The sequence below is a fragment of the Trachypithecus francoisi genome, unplaced genomic scaffold, assembly GCF_009764315.1.
Source record: "Trachypithecus francoisi isolate TF-2019V2 unplaced genomic scaffold, Tfra_2.0 Lachesis_group10, whole genome shotgun sequence".
NCBI classification, from domain to species: domain Eukaryota; kingdom Metazoa; phylum Chordata; class Mammalia; order Primates; family Cercopithecidae; genus Trachypithecus; species Trachypithecus francoisi.
The window spans coordinates 48,154,240-48,176,470 of record NW_022681455.1 but is presented as its reverse complement, the minus strand read 5'-3'; the positions used below and the strand labels follow the sequence as shown (position 1 = coordinate 48,176,470).

The 22,231-nt window shown below is 35.7% G+C and overlaps 1 protein-coding gene across 2 annotated transcripts in view; it reads left to right on the top strand.

The window, feature by feature from the left end:
- Window positions 1-22,231, top strand: part of PTCHD4 (patched domain containing 4) — a 195,929-nt gene that overhangs the window by 38,046 nt on the left and 135,652 nt on the right. The window lies entirely within an intron of this gene.

Here is a 22,231-nt window from a genome sequence, read left to right as displayed (position 1 = left end):
AGATGCCTGGCTATGAAACAGGAAATTTGTGAGGTCATCTCTAAGGATTTTCTTCATATTGCAAACAGCAGAGAAGAATGTTTTTTTTTCATACTCACTTTCTTTTAACTAGTTTTTTAATATCTGATATAAATTTTCTACAATGTGTCATTGCTTTATGCTGAGCACATTATCCAAAGAAATGCCTGGTTTTGTGGAGAATAACCAAGTCAAGGACAAAGGGTACATCATTATATTAAAATGCAAATTTACCATTAAAAGGCAAATCCTTCATCTCAAAGGTTGAACAGGATGCAACTTCAACTTGACTGGCGGGAATTCAGTGTTCTAGGCATCGAAAACATATTCCAACTGAAGACTATTCTTAGGATCTGAATCACTTTCATTTCAACGAATTAGAAAATATGAGTGCCTTTTAAGCCCATGTCTTACAAAAAATCATTCTGAGATACTTAAACAAATGTCAGCAAATGGATTGTCATTCATTAGAATTTCTCCTCTGCTTAATGTACTTTCCCATCCCTTGTTTAACGTATTTTTGGGGAAATGTTTCATCAATGGAGACTATACAAAAGGTGTTACTATTTTGCAGTACTGTTTGTCTCCCTGAATTTTCCCGATTGTGTTTTCCCTATTCCTATGGATTCTCCCCACGGCTTCTATTCTCACATTTTTCATTCTCTCCGGACAGGTATGGCTTTAGCCACGGCCTGTAAGCTGATACCTATGCCGTTTTTATCCTGTTAATAAAAAAATTATTCTTAACACTTGTTAAAGAAAGTAATTATTCTTTACTCAGAGGGGCACTATTATGATAGGTGCAGGGACCACTGCAGTGGGGTCTTGCAGTGGGGGAGAGAGATTGGGCCCAACGCTGAGTACAGCATGGGCAGAAGGTAATTTACAGTCAAGGAGCAGGGTGTGGGTCAGTGGATGAAAAATTACTAACAGACAAAATAGGGATAAGGGGACTTCTGGTTAAACTGATCTGATAGGATTCTTGCTGAAGGCAAACTAGGACGATTAGACATTACCTGGTGAATAGTGGCAGAGGAGAAACCAGATGTGATTAAAATTAGATTAGATATCAAGGGGCGGGAAATGGAGGGGTAATGTAAGGGTCTTGCTAAAACTGAATTTTACAAAGAAGTGCACAAACTAGCCTAGGAGAAGATTCAAGAACCTGACTAAAGTTTCCCTGAGCAAAGAACCTTTGTCAGTTTCCCCTTTTGTTCCTTTCCTTGGAACAACGTAAGTCCATTACTGTTGTCAGATCGTCTTATCCATTAAAGACTTTCTGAGTCACCTGTTGGGACTTCATAATAGAGAATATTTGCTGGATGGTACAAAGAGTCAGCCATGTAATTAGGGATATTTCTATGAAAATAAAGAAAACCAAAGATTAATAGTTAGAAACCCAGTTTCTGAGTTCAGAGGGCAGTCAGTAGAGAAGATTTCTAGATGTTAGGTTGGTATCACTGCAGTTTTTATCTTGTTAAAGAAAAACCTATTTTATTAGATGGTGGAGGATGATGGAGTGAGGATGCCAGTGACAACCTGAGAAATTTTCTGACTTGCAATTTGAATTGTTCAATGATGTTACTGGGTATTCTGGTGAATGTTCTGAGTGGCCTACACAGCAGCAGACATGAAAGTTGCCTACACATGATTTGTGATGGTGATTGACTTGTAGTTTATATCAAGTAATCCAGCTTCAGCTTGCAAAATCCTGGAAAAGAGCTTTTTCATTTTTAGTGGTGCTAAGTCAGGAAGGTAGGAGAAAAATTGGAAAGTTAGTTTCAAGAGTTGTAGCCAGATATTCAAGAAAAGTAGAATTCAGAATCTAGTCTTGTTTGCAGGTAAATAACAAAACCTTAAAGACAGTAAACAGGACTAAAATTTATTACCCGCAAAAGGGTGCTAAATTTTCCATTGAAACATAATTTTTCTCTCTTTAGTCACCCTTGTTTCTATCAAATATGATAAATTACAGTGAGACTAATGTATTTGCAAAATATGTCTTGTCTCATTAAACATGGCCTGATTATTTACATAAATCCAGAATAAGTGGTCATTGACTACATAAACCTTTTTTTCTTATTTATTTATTTTTAGTTTGCTTGGTGGGTACTATTCATAAGGGATCTCAGATCAGACATTAAAATCCTCTCAAGGACAGAAAGCCAAGCCAGATTTCACTTATAGTACCTATAGATTTGGGTGACTTCTCTTTCTGAGGTCTCCAAGATGTTCTGACTTTCCTAAGCCTACCGGAAAGTAACATTCCTTACTCACTTGTAATGCTGGAACCCTGTAAGCCAAGTCCTTGGCTTTTCAAGGGACATTGCAAGCATTAGCTTCATAAAGTCAACCTTAGTTTCTTAAAACTCTGTGGTCATGTCTGATTTTAGGCATCATTTTCAAGTACGATATTCTAGTCAAAACCTTGGTAATGTAATCAGTGTTTCCAGTTATGTCCAGAAAAACAGATTCTGCTCGAACTTACGCAAATAACTATATTGCCATGAAAAATAAGGGCACTCAATAAGAGTTTCTGAATTCTGGGAAGATCAGATAGGGAGATAAAGCAATCGTTTCACCTTTTTTCTCAAAGGCATACTTTACTAAATGGCTACAAATTATAGAAACGTAAAAGAAAGGGATTATTTAAATCTAGAAAATTAACATTTAAAAACAACAAAATTTCCAACAGAAAAGTCATAGAAATTATAATCGTCCTCATCAGTTCTTTCAGTTTCGTATGATTAATTTTTGTTCTGCTTGATCTTGGGCTAGCAATTTTATCAATCCATCAGTTTTTTTCATTACTTGTGGAAATTTTTTCTCACTTCAGTGGCATGGTCTCAAAGTTATCAGAGATTTGTCTTTCATAGTACTGTATATGTCAGAGTTTTTTTTATAAATCTCTTTGAAAATGAAGCATTTGGCTTAGAATTGATTACAAATGCTTTCAGAGAAAAATCAAAGTAAAAAACTATCTGTAGTGACCACAGATTTAAAATTGTTCAGATTAAGAATCTGATGAGAGTTTATTGATAAGGAAATTTGGTTATTTCTGTGGTGTATAATGTTTAAAATAATAACTGGAATTATGACTGATAGTATTATACCAGCATGTATCAAGTTTATAGGAATTTCATGTAACTTCTGGAACACTTATTAATAACATGTACTCATACAAACATCATATAAAGAAGATTTAGCTTTATTCTTATTTGACAGTGCTTCCCATATAATGTATTATAACAAGTAAACTGAATTATTTTTAATATCTCATTTTACAGAGTGAAAGAGTAAATCCTTTGAGATTTTCTGGGGGCCACCTGAGAAATCTCAAAGTTAGTTTGAGGTAAAAAAGAACTTCATTTAGAATTTAATTTTTGGAAAGTTTATCAAAAATGTCAAAAGCCTTAAATATTTGATTAGGTAAGTTGTCAGATTACTATGAAACAATATTTGGGTTATCTTAAATAATCAAGAACATGATAAAGGTTGACATAAAGCACAGGAAATTATTTTGCTAAGACACAAAATCTTTATTTTATAGGAAAATTATTTAAAGGGTAAAAAAAGCCCTTTAATTTCTTATTAAGAACAGACCAAAAAAAATCCAAAAATACTCGGTTACTTAGAGAAAAAAACAAATGGTAGTTTTGCACCAGGGCACTTTAGATATTGTCTTTAAAATTTTTTTCTTTCTTTAAACATAAATGAATCCATTTAAATTTTAGCCAGCTTGATCACACATAAATTCCTTTTTCAAGATTTATTTTCCATAGACCTTCTACAACTTTTTTATATCCACTCAATTTTTGTCCCATATTTTTCCTCTTTATTATTCTTGAACAAGCAGTCATTCTACTTTAAAGCAAAATTACTCTCTTTTAACCTTAGCCAAATCAAATCTTTCATACCTCATAAATTTTCTCATAAAAAAAAAAAAAACATATCCTAGGCCAATCATGATGACTCATGCCTGTAATCTCAGCACTTTGGGAGGCCGAGATGGGCAGATCCCTTGAGGCTAGGCGTTCAAGACCAGTCTGACTAACAATGCGAAACCCTGTCCCTACAAACAATTACAAAAATTAACCAGGTATAGTAGTGTGCATCTGTAATCTCAGCTACTGGGGAAGCTAAGGCACGAGAATGACTTGAACCTAGGGGGCTGGGGTTCTAGTGAGCAGAGACCGCACCACTGTACCCCAGTCTGGGCAATAGAGTGAGACTCTGTCTCAAAACAAAACAAAAATTCAGAACAGAAAAAAACACATCCTAGTTTCCTTGCCTGCTTTTTATATACAGTTACTTTCCTTCACCCTTATTATTTCTGGTAGTTTTGATTACATATATTGAGAGAAAATAAGGAAATAGACAATTGTGAATTGTCTTTCCCATAGTAGGAGTCTATAGCAACTTAGCAAATGTTATTAATATACCATTGCAAGTTTCTCATAGTCATACACTTCTTCATAGTACAATTCCTCATGTTTACCTCATGTTTACCAACAGAGCCAAATATATTTATCTTATCTATGCAATACAAAAACAAGGTGCCAAAAGTTTATGAACTTTAATTTATATTCAATAACAAACGTTCCAGTAGTTTATGCTAGGAATGATCTAGATTTATAATAAACATCTATTACTTAACTTAGCATGACTCTAAAGTTGAAAATTACCAAAGAGATTTTGGAAACTATTTTAAGGTAGACGTATTATAACTTTACACAAAGCTACCCATCATCTCAAGTTATTTTCCTGTCGTCTATTTTTAACCTTATTTGCCTAGTAAACCCAAACAGAATAAAAATGTTTGTTTATGTTATAGTAATACTGACAATTTAGAAGACGTAATGTTTTCATTAATTCAATAATACTAAGTTAATCTTATTTATCAATATTTTACCAAAGTCATATGAACTGGAAAAACATTTGGGTGAGTTTTCATATTTCTGGAAGTTTGAGGAATATTTAATTTACATATGCACTTACTTATTTCTTAGCCAATTTGAATAGAACTTTCTTAAGGGATTCTATTAATTAATGCCATAATGTTATCTATATATAGAAGAAAACTATTACATGTACATAACATGTATACATACACACATATAAACATACATAAACATATAGACAGATGTAAACAAAAATCATATCACTTTCATTCAAAAATTTTAGCCAGGAATATGTACAACACAGTAATACAAAACTTACTGGTTTGTATAAAATAGTTGGCTCTCATCTTTTCTCCACTTTAGATTTTTGTCTGAATTGTGTTTCTTACAAAAAAAAGGGGGGACAAATTGAGGTTATGTACTCAATAAGAGTGAAAGCTTTTTACCAATATTCATAAAGATTTTTAATATTTTCATTTGCCCTGATATGTAATCTCGTGGAGGCTATGGACTGCCTTTTAGGCTGAGGGTACATCTAGCAGCTGTCTGGGTATCTCCAAAGCCCATCTGAGTGGATGAAAGATCCAATCTATTTCCAATTAGATGTTTTACTCTTTCAGTCTCAGGTGGTTGTTTTTGAGAGACCCTGAATCCCTTGAGAGCTTCCAGTGGAGCATAGGGGACCGAAAGCTCCAGTGAATGTAGGGAGCTAAGGAACCGAAGTGTGAAGGGCAAGGTCTGGCAGGAATTGGCAGAGGAATGGAGGCAGAGATGGGTTTGAAGGGGATATATAGAAGGTGGTAAGAGGAAGGGGAGGAGAGAAGTTAATGGGAAGGGAAAGGACATAGAAGGATAACTCCCAAGAGATCTTAAGTTCCCCAAAGAGGCCACTGAAGTTCCCAACTGTCCCCTGCAAAATCATGTTAACAAGAAGGAGATGGACAAAGTTGCCAAAACATATAGTAAAGATTTGAGACGAAAGGCTTCAGTTGACTGAGAAGCTTCCATGAGGAAACCAGTATCAAATATAGAGAACAAAGAAACCTCACAGCCAGTCAGGAAGAAAGACTTTCAGCCCAGGGAGTCAGGGACTAATTCCCACTCAGAACAAGAAGCCAGGAAGACTTTCCAGCCCAGGAGGTTTCTTTCAAAAGAAGCTCGCTACCAGGAAGAAATACTGACACACACATCTCATCAGACAGTTTCAAAGATTTTCAATGGTCACTATGCCAAATTCCTTAGGGTGATACACAAGACCTTCCTAATGTCTCCCTCAGGTTCATACTTATTGTCTGTTCTGGATGAGCAATAGCTGTGAGGTCATGTTCAAATTGCTGTTGGAGGGAATGGTAGGAGTCATTGCCCTTTAAAACGAGGAAGATCTCTTTATTTTTCCAGTTGAGTAGCCCTGTCCCTGAGTACCATTCCATTCCTTCAGAACCTTTCTCAGTATTTTCTTGCAAACAGCTCCAATGAGGTCCAGGCAACCGGCAGCTCCAGTTCTGAGAAGGTATTATTTTGGGGGTGTCTATGTTATTATTGGTATTTTTAACAATGCATTGACACAGCAATACACATTTGAAAAGACTTATCCTAAATATCTGCTTATGTAACAAATTACAGGGCTATTGCTTCAAATAGCCCTGATCTTTCAGTCAAAGCAGACACCCACTTACCAAGTTAATTATTCTTCCACAAAGTACTTTCATGTAAGTGAAGAATGTTAGATTGTTTTCATTACATAATCTCTCTAAAGAAGAGAGTCTTTGCCCTTATTCATATGGTGTGACATAGTCACTTTGAATTCTCTGACTACTTGCAAAATTATAGGAAATTAATCTGTGTTGCAGTAAGGGAGAGTGACAGGCAATATTTTTAAGAACAATGGACCAAATTCTTATATTTTTGTGTCTGTAGCTTTGTTTTTAACAGGTGCTGTCAAAAAATTAGCTTTTTCTCAAGTGTGTTAAATTGGGAGCAAAGTCTATGTGTACCTTTTATTGTATTTGCATTTCCCACTGTGTATTTTTTTCTTGTCACTTTAACATTATCATGTCATTTTAATTAAGATATCTACTATCCATAGAAGATGAAATACATTGATTATATCTTAATACTGCACTAGACACAGTGTTCTTGCCATTCTTGAGCAAACATCAGTGATGCCTGTGACATGTTACAGTGTATTATAAAGAATGTTTAATATCTATAGCAAGAATGAAATATTACATTGAAACATATATGTTAAAGTTAGAGTTTGCTGCAAATTGTTTTGATGAAATTATATTTCTATGGCAATCCAGTAGAGTGTTCAAATAATGGGGCAGCAAAAACAAAATGAAACCATGTGAGTATAGAATCATGTCTGACTTTTGCATACTACCATTTTATACATGAAATGTAAAGATAGGTGATAAAATAGAGAAGCTTTGAGAAGCTCCTTCATGCCTGGATGCTTTTAATTATAGAAGGATCCTTCAATGGAGAAACTTCTATACTGTGGAATTAGGAGGTTTGGTTCTTCCTTTCATCTCGCAATCTTGCCCTCAAAGAATGCCACAAAGCTGCAGGCACTCTTTCCACTATGGAGCTTGTCCCATCCAGAAGCCCCATCTGTTTTGTGCCTGAAGCAAAAGCAGACGGCAATGCTCACACACGAAGCCTGACTCTAAGTCCCAAGGGATCATAGAATGCCTACAGTGAAGGAGGGTAAAGTCTGTGAGCTCAGTTGTCGCAGCAAATTTGCCTTCACAAGGAATTGTTTTCCAGAGTAAAGAAAGCCTATGTCTAGGTGGTCATTTGAAGTATATTAGAAGGAAAATTGAACCAATTCTTTTAGGTTTCTCCTAAAAATACCAGACACAGTCTGTCTTTCAAAACTGTGTTGACTTAGGAGCAAGTTCTAGATTGTATAGAAAGTGGACCTCCTGGACTGGAACAGACACAGTTGGAATCTTTTGTTCATTTTAGCTGAATATACCTTACTTAGAGAGTCCTGGACACTTTCTATATTTGTAATGTAAGCTGAGGGTTGATAGAATGTTGTATGTGTCAAGGGCCATGATTTGTTTTTATTTATTTTATTTAAGTTCAGTGAATCATCCAACCATAATTTTGTAATTAGGTAATAACTGTTGATGGAGCCCTACAAAATAACAGACGGGGTGCTATCTCTCATCAAATATCATCAAACATAATTCTTGTAATAAAGCTTATGAGCTAGACAGTCCCATTTTACAGCTGAAGAAAGAGGCTAAGAGAATCTAAGTAATTTTCCAAGGTCACAGCAATAGTAAGTGCCCAAGTCAGCATGCAAACTCAAGTTCTCTGAACGTTAAAACCAAACCACTATTGCAAGCCATGTTGTCTGTGATGCCAAGGTGGTTTTGCCATCATTGCTATGGTAACCAGGCTATATGACCCTAGCATGAACTGTGGGTCTTTCCTCTGAAGACCTCTGAAGAGATCTCAGTCTATTTCTTAACACTTTGTAAGAACAGTTTTGGGAGCATTCTCTATGGTAAAGTTTTGACCTTTTTTAAAAAAGGTAGTTATTTGTGAAGAAAAAATATTGACTGCTAAATTATGAGAAACTGAACTACTGAGACTAGGCCCTATTTGGGAACATTCAGAAGAAAATTAAAACCAACCTAAAAGAAGAGTGCAATTTCCATTGGAAGTCTTGTCTCCAAACCCCATGAAATAGGAGGTAGGAGATATCAGAATGGATACAGCTAGGAGGGATATTTATATGTGATCGCAAGAAGCAGCATTCATGTTTATGTAGTGGTGGCAGTTAAACTCCCTAGGGCTGGAATGCGAGTTGTCTTGATTAAAATTGGCCTAATTTTGAATACCAGATTCACAAGTGATGACTGCTTTCATTATAAGGAGACTATCTATCTTAATATTTGTCTCTATTGCATAAAAATTTAAGTAAATCAATTGTCAAGGTCTTTTGGGGTTATCAGTCATATTTTCTTTGCTCATCATAACGTACTACCACCAGATGTATTAAGGTTACCATATTTTCAAAACAAAAATGGGAGTATAAGATCAAATGAAAGATTTTAACTTGTGAACATTATTAATTTAAAAATCTCACAAAAGCATAAAACTAAAAACACATGTAAAGAAGTCATCCATGATTGATCTCTTTCAAAAAATGAAATGGCATGAAATTTTACCTTCCTTATTAAAGCTGGTCCAAGCATAGTCAACATAGTTTAATGTGCTGCTGACTTATTTCCTTGCTTACAACATATTTAGCTTGATTGGGTTACTTCTCTCCTACATCAGGCAAGTATTTGTAAGTGGAATGCAAGCTAACTTTAATATTAGCCTTAAGACAACTGGAAAGGCAATGCTGTTTTTTCCTTTCAAGAAATTAAAAACAAAGAATTATTTTCTAAGTATATAATGATTTTTGGTTAATTTTTTGTGATAAGTTCAATTATCAGGTGAAACACATACACTTTGCTTTTGAGTTAATTTTTCATTCAGGTACCTTACAAATTTAAAAACAAAATTTAATTTACCTTCCAAAGGCATTGAGGTGCTCCCTTCCTAGGTATCCAAGAGTATGGAATTTAATACAAAGACTAGGCTATGCACTTGACTAAAATAATCACATCAGCCCAGAAAATGTTAACATGCTTGCAAAAGCGAGCTGTTGCACCCTCATCTCCTAGTCTGAGAAAAGTAATATTTAACTTCCACATGGAATGGAAGATAGGAGAGTACTTACTTTCTTGGCTTTATTAAAAGACTTTCAATTATTTTAATATCTTTGAAGCTGAATATCTTGGTTGTAGTAAGGAACAATTGTATGGACCTCATTAGAATGTATATCACACACTGTATTTTCAAAGCATGTCTGTCCTTTTGGGGATTAAAAATAAAAGGTAATTTAGCAAAGATAAAATGGACTTAAGCAAGTGTTATATTCTTTATCTAGTATTTTACTGACATTATTCAATAATTATCCCTCACTGTGGCTTTGAGGTAGTTATCTTTCAAATAAAGGAAGGAGAGAGATGGGAGAGGAAAGAGGAGGAAAACAGGGAGAAAGGGTTAGAGAGAGAAAGAGAGGGAGGGAGAGGGGAAAGAAGAGGAGAGAGAGAAAGGAGATAGAACAAGAAAGAGGGAGGGAGGATTTTTCACATACGAAAACAATGAGATATTAAAATCTAAATAATATTCAGTAAAGATACAAGGGTGTCACTTTCGTTTTATCAAAAGATTAAGACACAACTAACTTCACTCCCAAATCTAAAAAAAAGCTACATTATTGATTTCACATTCTTTCTTATGTTCATTCTTGTACATTTCCTTGAGATGTGTGCCCCATATTTGTTTCCTTTGGCTTCAGAAAGGTGCCACCTTCATTCTCTATCTTCAGTGAACTTAGAAGTCTAGTTGGAGAGATAAAAAAGATACACAGAGAACAATAGTAAAAGACAATATGCATTAGTTATCAGAAGATGTTTCTTTGAGAATAAAAATTTGATACAACCTTAGACAGCAAAGCAAAATAGAAATTAGAAAAGTGGACTTCAGATATGACAATACTATTTTCAAACTACATAAATCAATGGCGTATTTCCTAGAAGTTGTATTCAACTTCATATTCTAGACTTCTGCAATTACAACTACATGTATAATCCAAGAAAAAAAATAAACTAGCTTTCACTTAGCATGATACTTTATGCATAGCAAATACTCAAAAATAATTATTGTTTTGTTGGTCAAATGATTTGGCCTTTGATTTGAAATTAAAGAAAACAAATGTGTGAGACGGAAAGATACAAAGGAAAAGATGAAAAAGAACCTCCTGTGGGCCAGTGCAGAAGTCAATTTCCATACAAGGAGAGTGATATTGAGCCAACAAGGTCCCCAGGATCTTTTCTTTGAAAAGAAAGCGCCATTTAGCCAAGTGCAAGGCCAGATCAGCTCAGGAGTTAAGTGTGTGTTAGCACTTTTCCCTCCCATTAGCAGCCAGGAATCTGTTGGTATTCACTTTTAGCTTCAAGCAAAATACTACTTTTATTATGTCTCAATGGGCAAAACCACAGTCTTTCATGAAGCAGAAAAACTTGTTTCTACTGTAGTATGGATAGTATACTATCCATACTAAAGAAAATATAGATTTTACACTATTTTTAAAAATAAGATTTTTTTTTAAAAAGACAGTACAAAATAACCTAACCAAGAAATCAGAAATGACCTATAATCCTATACCAAAAACAACTCAAGTTCAGTTAGACAGATTGCTTAGAACTTGAGCCTGGGCATAAGGGAATCCTGATTCTTGATCCTTCTTCCTGTCCCATTGCCTAAGTGAAATTTGACTGGACATTTGGCTGGTCATCCCTCCCATTCCAATTTACCCTTTGTTCAGTTTTCTCAATACACTTTTTATTATTTTTTTTTTGGTGAGTCAATCAAATTTTATAACGATAGTATAAAATAACCTAATAAAGAAATCAGAACTGACCTATAATCCTATGCCAGAAACAAGCCAATGTATATCCTTTGAATATTTATATATACACATTTATTGTTACATAGTGGAGATCATGCTGTAGTGTGTATAGTTTTGCAGGCCCAGCACGTATCTTCACTCTTCAGTAATGCCTTCTGTATTGTAAGTCTCTATGCTGCTTTATTCTCTTGGAATTTTATTTACGTGCTTTGTCTCTAAACAAAAATATAAACTCTTCAAAGAAAAAACTTTATCTTCCCTTTATTTGTCTTTATCATGGTTTCGACATGCAGGATAGCAATGCACTTTCCCAGATATTCAGTACGTGTATTATTAGTTAGGTGCAAAAGTAATTGTGGTTTTTGCCAATAAAAGTAGCAAAAACCACAATTACTTTTGCAGCAACCTAATATTTGTTTTAATTGATTGAATTTATGAGAAACATTAGAATGAGTAGATCACTTTTAACAACTTTGATAATTTTAGAAAGAAAATTTTTTCCAAGAATCTCTCAGCACTCTAGAAGCGGTAGTTCTTCGGAAAAAGCCCAGGTGTGGGAAAAATTTATTTTCAGCATAGTGTGCATCCCGTAAGATCTGAAAATCCTCTTTTCTAATCCTCCCATAATCAGTTAGGTAATTCTTGCCTTAGACAAAGCTGTAAGGAAGGAAAAAAAAATTATGCCATGCCCTATCTCTAGTGCTCATATCCATCCTCAAGGCACACATGGAGTTCATTTTTCACATTGCAGCAAAAGAGAGCTTTGGAATAAGCACATTTCACAATCTTCACTACCAGTGTCCATCTCTGAGAAATCACTCTTCTCTTACCCTCCTTCATTCTATGTTCAAGTAATTCTCCAAGTCTCAGGAATACGACATGCTTACTTACACAAAGGTCAGGTCTAGACCTTTGTGTATGCTGTTTCTTCTGCTTAGAAGACCATTTCTTTCCATGTCCACCAACCAAATCTTCCAGCTTTCCTCAGAATGATACTTACGCTTCAGGACTCAGCTAAGATAACACCTTCTTTAGAAAGCCCCCTTAGTACCCACTAAGTTAAGTGATTCCTCCTCGGTGCTCTCTTGTCATCTTGTGTTAATCACTGACACAGTACTTATATTTTTTTAAAATGCCTGCCTGCTTACTTCTTTCCCTCACTCCACACCATAGGCCCTTTGAAGACAGGCCCTGTAGCTGTCCACCACTCTATCCTCAAAGCAGTCTGGCACAGAGCATGTGCTCACTGAATCTTTCTTTAATGAATAAGCAATTGCCTCTTTCCACCTGTGCTGTGTGTCACATCCTTGGGTACCCCCACATATTCACACACTGGTGCCCCATGAAGGTACCTATAATGCCAAAGGTTCTTATCTTCCCTAACTTTCTTGTTTCCATGAGGATGTTTTGAGCTCTACTCTGAGTTTTGCCTCCGTAGTTTGTCAGTCTGATCTACTTTTCCAGTCAAAGGTGCTAATGTTCCAGATGTCATAGTCCCATAGCCTCCGGTTGTAAACTAGAGCCTTTTTAGAACAGAATTTCTTAGTCCAAAAGAAAGGCAATAATGGCAGGACTTTTAATCTTTCTGCTGAAGGGGGGACATTATACATAGGGATTTGCTGCTTTCCTCAAATGCTCCTGCGTTGATGGTGGCCAACTTCTCTTATGTAGGTCAACATCAGAGCTAAGTGCTGTTTGATATCGGAATGCTTGCTTTTAAGAATCGCTGTGATCTCTTTGTGAAAGCCTCATTCGTGTAATAATAGTAATATTGCTTTTTATGGAAACTTTTGGGATAGAATCACCAATATAAGTTACAGAGAAACAAAGGTTATTTTTACATGGCTCACATTTAATGCAGATGTTAACTAGTTCTGCACATTGTTAATAGCTTTGTGCAAAGACTTTACGTAAGAGAGAAATTAAAACCTATTTGAACTAGTATTTGACAAGCAAACAGCAGAGAGAATACTAGTAGACATCTGAAGATAAAATGAATTTTACTATCTAAGAAATAATTTATTCATCCGGGCTACAGAGGTGATTTACATCGAAGTAAATTAGAGCAAATTCCTTATCCTTCTCCATTTGAGAAGAATTCTCTCCAGGGATTACTCAAAGAAAAGGTAAACACATGACTTGGTCTAGCTTTAGAAGAAGATAAAATGCTTCTTGTTTCTATGGAAATGAACACTCGTCAGTTTGTGTTTTCCCTTCCTTTTTATTTCTTTTTGTTTCTCTTGGTGCAGATTTCTGCAGCATACTATGTAGTGTCTAATGGCTTTACCACCAACAAATCATTAACTATAGGGCAGATAAGACCTTTAGAGATAATATAAGCCACACTTTTTATTTTGGAGATGAGGGTGCTGGCATTCAGAAAAGCCAAACAGCATGTCCTCTGTCACCCGGCTGTATAGTAGCAGAACTGGAACTTGAAACCAGGTGTCTTGGCCCTGTGCCCTGTGTTCTTTCCACCATATTACAAATATTTGCTGGAAAATGTGGAATAATCTTAGCTGCATAAGTGAATAAACAGTATTATTCAAGCATTTTATTTATAACATATATTCATTGAAATAATAGCCAACTGTTTCTGAGCACTATTCTAAATACTTATTATATACCCACATATTCAATTTCTAATGCCTATATAATTCTTATTTAAACCAATAATAAAACTGACACAGAGCAAGCTTAAGACCCTTGCACATCTTGTCAGTGTTGAGTTTGGGACTCTTAAGCAAGGCAGTGGACTCTTGGATCTGTGTACATAACCATTATATTGTAGTATCTGTTATTTATATGTATAATATATACATAAATTATCCAAATACATGGACAATTGTGTTAAGAATGTGGAGTCAGACACACGAATCAGGTGATTGACTGTACTACTTAGTAGCAGTATAATATTTCTTTCATTGTATCCTCTCTCTTGGTCTCAATGTCCTTATTGGTGACTTGAGGCTACTGCGGTATAGCACTTCTTCATAGAGTGATTGGAAGAGTTGCCTAAGATAATGCGAATAGAATTCTTATGTCTTAGAACTGATTCTGCCACATGTGTTAAAAATTTCCACCAAGTCCCAGTTGATTGATATGCTGGAGTTCTCTTTTAAATTTATTTTATATTCTGGATGGTTAGAATTTTTATTTTATTTCAGCAACACAGAAATCTTGTTTTTTTAATCTTCTCCTTTGAAAAACATGTGAACTACACCATGGCCTTTTCCTAGCTTACTAATGTGACAAAATAAATTGAATTTATTACTTATTTAGGGCATTTTAATGCTTTAAAGTCTTCAATTTGAGAATGACTTTTGATTCTTCTTTTAAAAATTAAATATCTTGAACAAACTAGGTATTTCTCATTTTTTCTCATTTCTACTAAATATGAAGTTCTGGTGTGGAAAATAAAGATAACCAACATTTTCATTTAATCTTAGTTTGTGTATATACTTGACTCTAGTAATAAAACAAAGATATATAAGTTAGAAAATAAATATGGGGAAAAATCTGATTAAAAAAGAAACAATATCATTCCTTTAGAAATGTCACCATCTACAAACACAGGAAGATTTTCTTTTCAGTGATAAGAGACAACTAGCCATCTAAAACTTTCCAATAACTTTGCAGTGTCTGCCTCATGGAAAAATCAATGAAATCTGAATTGCAATTGTCTTGGACAAGAGCTATGCTGTCAAATTATCTTGCAGTCACAGAAAGTGTCTGAATGCCAACCTAGTATATAGAAGGAACAAATATTGTACTTTCTCCCCTGTAATTTCAAACCATCATCAAGTAATGTTTTTCTCTGCACTATTGTCTGTGACATTAATGTCTGCATCCTCTCTTATCACTTTAATAATTTTTTAATCTTCTCTCTGAGAGTTTAGTTTTCTCCTCTAGAGCTATTGAAAGCTCTGCATTGAGTGGGAGTAATTTTTAAAGCTACAGAATAGTAACCTGAAACTAAAAAAGAGCTTTCGAACCCAAGATTTTTTTTTCTCTTCAGCATTAGTGCTGCTGGAGAGATAATGTGATGAGATGCTTTGTGACCGTGAGATAGCATCATGACCTGTAATTCCAATGATTCACCTTGGAACAATTTACCTACTAGAAACTGCCTCAGCTGACATTTTCTTGTGCTGCATCAAAAACCTGAAATACTGCAGGGATGTCCTAACTGAGCTCTTTCCTTTAGAGTCACATTTACTTCCTATATCATTTTCCACAGTCCGATGAGAGTGAGAACTTTTGAAAGTAAATCATGTCGTTCGCTTGCTTAAGACCCATCAATGGATTTGTATTGAAGGATAATTAAGTCCAACTCCTTAATAAGGCTTTCATCTTTCATGGCCTTTACTGAAGAGGCCTCCTGCCTTCTGTAGCCTCAAATCCTATTACTCCCTTTGGGTCCCTGAGCATCTTACGCTGGCTTTTGCCTGCGGGCCATGATACATGCAAATTCTTTTTGCTTGCACTCCTTAAGTCCCCTTGTCTGTTGACCAGCTTACTGCACATGCTTGGTGTACAGTGAAAATGAAAAAGAAACATTTGGGGGAAATGCTATACTAGAATAAGCAGATTGAAATAGGGATGTTATTGTTTCTGTTCTGTATCAGCCTCAAATTTCTACATACGTCTCTGTTCATTTGAGTTCCTACTATTCTCAGGCACTTTGATCTCTTACTTGTCCTTGTCTTAACAAGGTAGCCTCTAAAAAGTAACCTATAATTAGTTATATACATCTTAAAGTGAATTTACTCCACTAATAAATATTATGGAATGTTTATTACACATCAGGCTTTCTCTAGGCACAAGGAAATTATCAGTGAACAAAACAGGAAAGGTGTCAGCTTTCAACAAGCACACATTCTAGCAGAGGACACAGAAAGGAGCAATTAAATGACAAAATAAGATCATTTCAAATAGAAATCATTTGTAGGAAGAAGATAAAAAGGCCTATGCAATAGAATGATTGCAGGGAAAGGCTGGTTTAGGTCTTGTGGGTCAAATAGTTTCTTTGAAGCTAAGTCCTCTGTGACCAGGAAGTAGTCCTGGCAGAAGAAAGCATTTCAGGCAGAGGGGACAGCTGATGCAATGGTCATGAGGTGGAAATTAACTTGGTTTCTTCAAGGATTAGGAGGAAAGGTAAAAAATATGTAATTGGAGCAGAGTTCATGAGAAGGGTGATAGGAGATAGGTCTGAGGACTCCTCTAGAAATGGGCTAAGCAGGGCCTTTCAAGCAAGGAAAACAACTAGGAATTTGTTGTATTCCTAGTGCAAGCGGAAGCCAGGGGAGGGTTTTAGGTGTAGGGATGATGCTGTCTCATTTAGAATTGTACAAGTAGACTCTGGCTTCCGTGTGGAGAGTAGATTGAAGAACAGCAGTGGACACAGGGATATGAGCTAGGAACCAAAGTTGTGTACTCTTAATGATGTCAGTTCAGTGAAGCACTCACATAGGAGAGCATTGAAAACAGCATGTTAGCATCTTGTCATATTCTTACTTGTCTTTATTGGGACATAAAGGTGATTTCTACACTTAAAAGAATTTCAGAATTTTTGTAGGAGGTTTTTGGGGAAAAGAAGAAGTTGAATCAGTATACGAGTAGGTGTCATTGCTAGGCAGTTGCTTTAGTGGAGAGGACGACATTGGAAAAGGAGGTCTACAAGTGAAATAAGTTTTAATCATAAAGAACATTTCATGGGGACTAGGAGCCAAACTGGCTTCCCTGAAATCGCTCCCCTAGGATTCTAGAAAGGACTGAACTTGGACTCAGAAGATCTGAGTTTCAACCTTGGAATCATCACTTTAGTAGGTTTACCTTCTCTGAGCTTCTAGGTTTGCTCATCTGTTAAACAAAAGGGCTTCATCCTGTAATAAGTAAGATCTTTATCAATTATATAAATAATCCATTAATGACTCTATTAGTTATAATGATATCCTTTCTGACATCCAGGCATCTTCAGTGAAACTTTATACGTTGTATTTTCATAGAAAAATAGAGCTGAAAATTACTTAATTATTATGTAAACATTTGTTTATATACTCATAGTTGCTCATTTTATAGATAGAAAACCAAATAAACTAGCCATGAGCTAATGAATTAGCCATAAACTAAGGAACTTTTCCCATTAATGTGAGCTGTACACTGCAACTCAGTTCACATGATTCCTGTTTAAGTGTTCTTTCCTTATTACTTGTAGTCATCTTATAACTTCAAGGAAGTTCTGTCCGCAGGATAATTACAATATTTCTTACATTCATTCTTTGTCTTTCCTACATAGAAGCATCTATGAGTTGGTTAGTTTGGGAAGTGAATAAACTCTTTTATAATCCCTTACAAAATAGTATAGTTTTCCCATACAAATAATGTACAAAAGTGTATTTCTCACGACTAAATTAGTTGGATTTTTGGGCCAACTGCAGGTACAAAATGTGGACCTTTTAATGGAGCTTTCAATTCCAGAACATCCAAAAACCTTATTTATTTTGTTCTGATGCATGGAGAAAAATATGAGTAAGAAATTCATTCTATCTGTTACATTAAGTTTAAAATAATGGAAAAAGAGGGATAGAAGTGTACCTATTATAAACTGCTTTTTGTAAAAATGGGAATTAGACAGCTTCAAAAGAGGGGTTAGCAGCTAGCCAAACTCAATGAAGATCTGTTGTTTAAAAACCAATGATACTAGCTTTCTTTAAAATTTTGTCTTTTGTCTAGATACATTATCAGCACCCCCTTTTATTCACTGTAATCTCCAAATGAGCCCCCAGATATGAATAAATCATTTTGTTGCTGCTAAAGATCTCTAAGAAATCTTTTTGATGACAGAAATAAGTAAAGACAGATAGCTGCACATTCTTAAGTAAATAGATAATGCTTTTAAAAAACTGTCTCTTTCAAATAATCAGAAGTACAAGTCCACATCAAAGTCAGATTTCAAAGGTGTAGAAACAAGGGTGGAACTAAAAATTATACCAGGCTTAAAACAAAAATAAATGAGCCTAACTGGGGAGCAATTATAGTCAATTTAAAGAGTAGAAATTTTCCACAGTTTCTCAGTTCTGAGATAAGATCCCCACCTTCTTTCTCAAAGCATGCCTACCTTTCTACTTGCAGCTCATGGTAATATCCCATGACATTTAATCAAGAGAGAGCCTTGGGAACCACAGCCAAAATGTCCATTTGATTCCGAAAGGAAAAAGATGGGAAAATTAAAAAGATTACATGGAAATGGGAGACATTCTGAGAAAAAAAATCAAATTCTTATTGGATTGTTCCTTTAGAGTTGGTCACATTGAAATAGAATGATTGTATTCATTTATTAGGTAGGGAGAAAGTGGAGTGACTATGAAATTCCTTTCTTGTTCTGAAATTGAGGGAGTAATTAAGAGCCTACCAACAACAACAACAACAAAAAGCTCAGGACCAGACTGATACACAGCTGAATTCTACCAGAGTTACAAAGAGGAGTTGGTATCATTCCTTCTGAAACTATTCCAAACAATAGAAAAAGAGGGACTCCTCCCTAACTCATTTTATGAGGCCATCATCATCCTAATACCAAAACCTGACAGAGACACAGCAAAAAAGGGGAAATTTCAGGCCAATATCCCTGATGAACATCAATGTTAAAATCCTCAATAAAATACTGCCAAACCAAATCCAGTAGCACATCAAAAAGCTTATCTACCATGATCAAGTCAGCTTCATCCCTGGGATGCAAGGCTAATCCAACATATGCAAATCAATAAATGTAATCCATCACATAAACAGAACCAATGACAAAAACCACATGATTATCTCAATAGATACAGAAAAGGTCTTCAATAAAATTAAACACCCCTTCATGCTAAAAACTCTCAAAAACTAGGTACTGATGGAACGTATCTCAAAAGAATAAGAGCTATTTATGACAAGTCCACAGCCAACATCATCCCGAATGGGCAAAAACTGGAAGCATTCCCTTTGAAAACTGGCACAAGATAAGGATGCCCTCTTTCACCACTCCTATTCAACATAGTATTAGAAGTTCTGGCCAGGGCAATCAGGCAAGAGAAAGAAATAAAGCGTATTCAAATAGGAAGAGAGGAAATCAAATTGTCTCTGTTTGCAGATGACATGATTGTATATTTAGAAAAGCCCACTGTCTCAGTCCCAAATCTCCTTAAACTGATAAGCAACTTTAGCAAAGTGTCAGGATACAAAATCAATGTGCAAAAATCACAAGCGTTCCTATACACCAATAATAGAGAGCCAAATCAGGAGTGAACTCCCATTCACAATGGCTACAAAAAAGAATAAAATACCTAGGAATCCACACTTACAAGGGATGTAAAGGACCCCACCAAAAAGTGGGCAAAAAGTTCCCTTCAAGGAGAACTACAAATCACTGCACAAGGAAATAAGAGAGGACACAAACAAATGGAAAAACATTCCATGCTCATGGATAGGAAGAATCAATATTGTGAAAATGGCCACACTGCCCAAAGTAATTTATAGATTCAATGCTATTCCCATCAAGCTACTACTGACTTTCTTCACAGAATTGGGAAAAAAACTGCTTTAAATTCCATATGGAACCAAAAAAGAGCCTGTATAGCCAAGACAAACCTAAGCAAAAAGAACAAAGCTGGAGACATCACGCTACCTGACTTCAAACTATACTACAGGCTACAGTAACCAAAACACCATGATACTGGTACCAAAACAGATATATAGACCAACAGAACAGAACAGAGGCCTCAGAAATAATGACACACATCTACAACCATCTGATCTCTGACAAACCTGGCAAAAACAAGCAATGGAGAAAGAATTGCCTATTTAATAAATGGTGTTGGGAAAACTGGCTAGCTATATGCAGAAAACTGAAACTGGACCCCTTCCTTACACCTTATACAAAAATTAACTCAAGATGGATTAGACTTAAATGTAAGCCATAAAAACATAAAAAACCCTAGAAGAAAACTTAGGCAATACCATTCAGGACGTAGGCATGGGCAAAGACCTCATGACTCAAACACCAAAAGCAATGGCAACAAAAGCCAAAATTGACAAATGGGATCTAATTAAACTAAAGGGCTTCTGCACAGCAAAAGAAACTATTGTCAGAGTGAACAGGCAACCTACAGAGTGGGAGAAAATTTTTGCAATCTATCCATCTGACAAAGGACTAATATCTAGAATCTATAAGGAACTTAATCAAATTTACAAGAAAAAAAAACATCAAAAAGTGGGCAAAGAATATGAGCAGACACTTCTCAAAAGGAGACATTTAATGAGGCCAACAAACATATGAAAAAAAACCTCATCATCACTGGTCATTAGAGAAATGCAAATCAAAACCACAATGAGATACCATCTCACACCAGTTAGAATGGCGATCATTAAAAAGTTGGGAAACAACAGGTGCTGGAGAGGATGTGGAGAAAGAATGCTTTTACACTGTTGGTGGGAGTGTAAATTAGTTCAACCATTGTGGAAGACAGTGTGGTGATTCTGCAAGGATATAGAACCAGAAATACCACTTGACCCAGCAACCCCATTATTGGGTATATACCCAAAGGATTATAAATCAATCTGTTGTAAAGACACATGCACACGTATGTTTATTGCAGGACTGTTCACAATAGCAAAGACTTGGAACCAACCCAAGCGCCTATCCATAATGGACTGGATAAAGAAACTGTGGCACATATACACCCTGGAATACGATGCAGCCATAAAAATGGATAAGTTCATGTCCTTTGGATGAAGCTGGAAACACATTGTTCTCAGCAAACTAACACAGGAACGGAAAATCAAACACTCACCCATAAGTGGGAGTTGAACAACAAGAACACATGGACACAGGGAGGGGAACATCACAAACCAGGGCCTGTCAGTGGGTGGTGGGCTAGGAGATGGATAGCATTAGGAAACATACCTAATGTAGATGATGGGTTTATGGGTGCAGCAAACTACATGGCACGTGTATACCTATATAACATTTTTACTCTCTGTAAATATTGTAAACTTTTTGTGTTTGCAACACACTCTCAAGTATTAGGGTTGCTTTGTCGCATGTTAAAAATGCAAATACAAACAAGTGCCTTAGATATAAGTGTCTGAGCTAAACAAGTCCACAAGAATTAAGACATGTGTCTGCTAGAGTACATAATACCTCCGAGTTCTGTGAAAAACGAGAGTTATCACATTATTGAGTTTGTTGTCTTCTGCCCTACCCACTCTAGGAAGAACTGTTTCTTCTCCTGACTTTACCCCTTTATATCCTTGTTAGATAAATGCTTTGGCAAGTTCAGTTGACACACAGTCTACTTGTAACATAAACATACCTTAATGCCTGCCTCTCACCTGGTACTTGAGCATACTTTCAATGCTATACTTCATCATGCAACCTGCTACCAGCTTCAGTATTCTGAGAACCATTGCCACTGAAATAAATGATAGTTGTGGCAATAATAAACTTTCCAAATTAATGATAATTTGTTGACAGCTCTTTGAGATTTCATTCTTCATGTTGGGGCACACTGGATGATAATTACTGTTCTCAACCTGTTTTAGTAACTCTTTGGCCACATGTATGTGCCTTAAAGAGGAGTGATTGCTTCTGTTAGCAATTTCCTGCTCTCATGATCTTGCCTACTCTACCTCATCTCAAACTCTGGAAATGAATTGATTTTTGGCAACTCAATCTGAAATTCTTATCAGTCTCATTTAGGGAATTTGTCTACTGTCATCAATAAGAAAAGGTCAACCTGTCTGAGGCAGGTGTTTTGAGGGAGCATTGTAATGTGTGAATAGGTGTTCA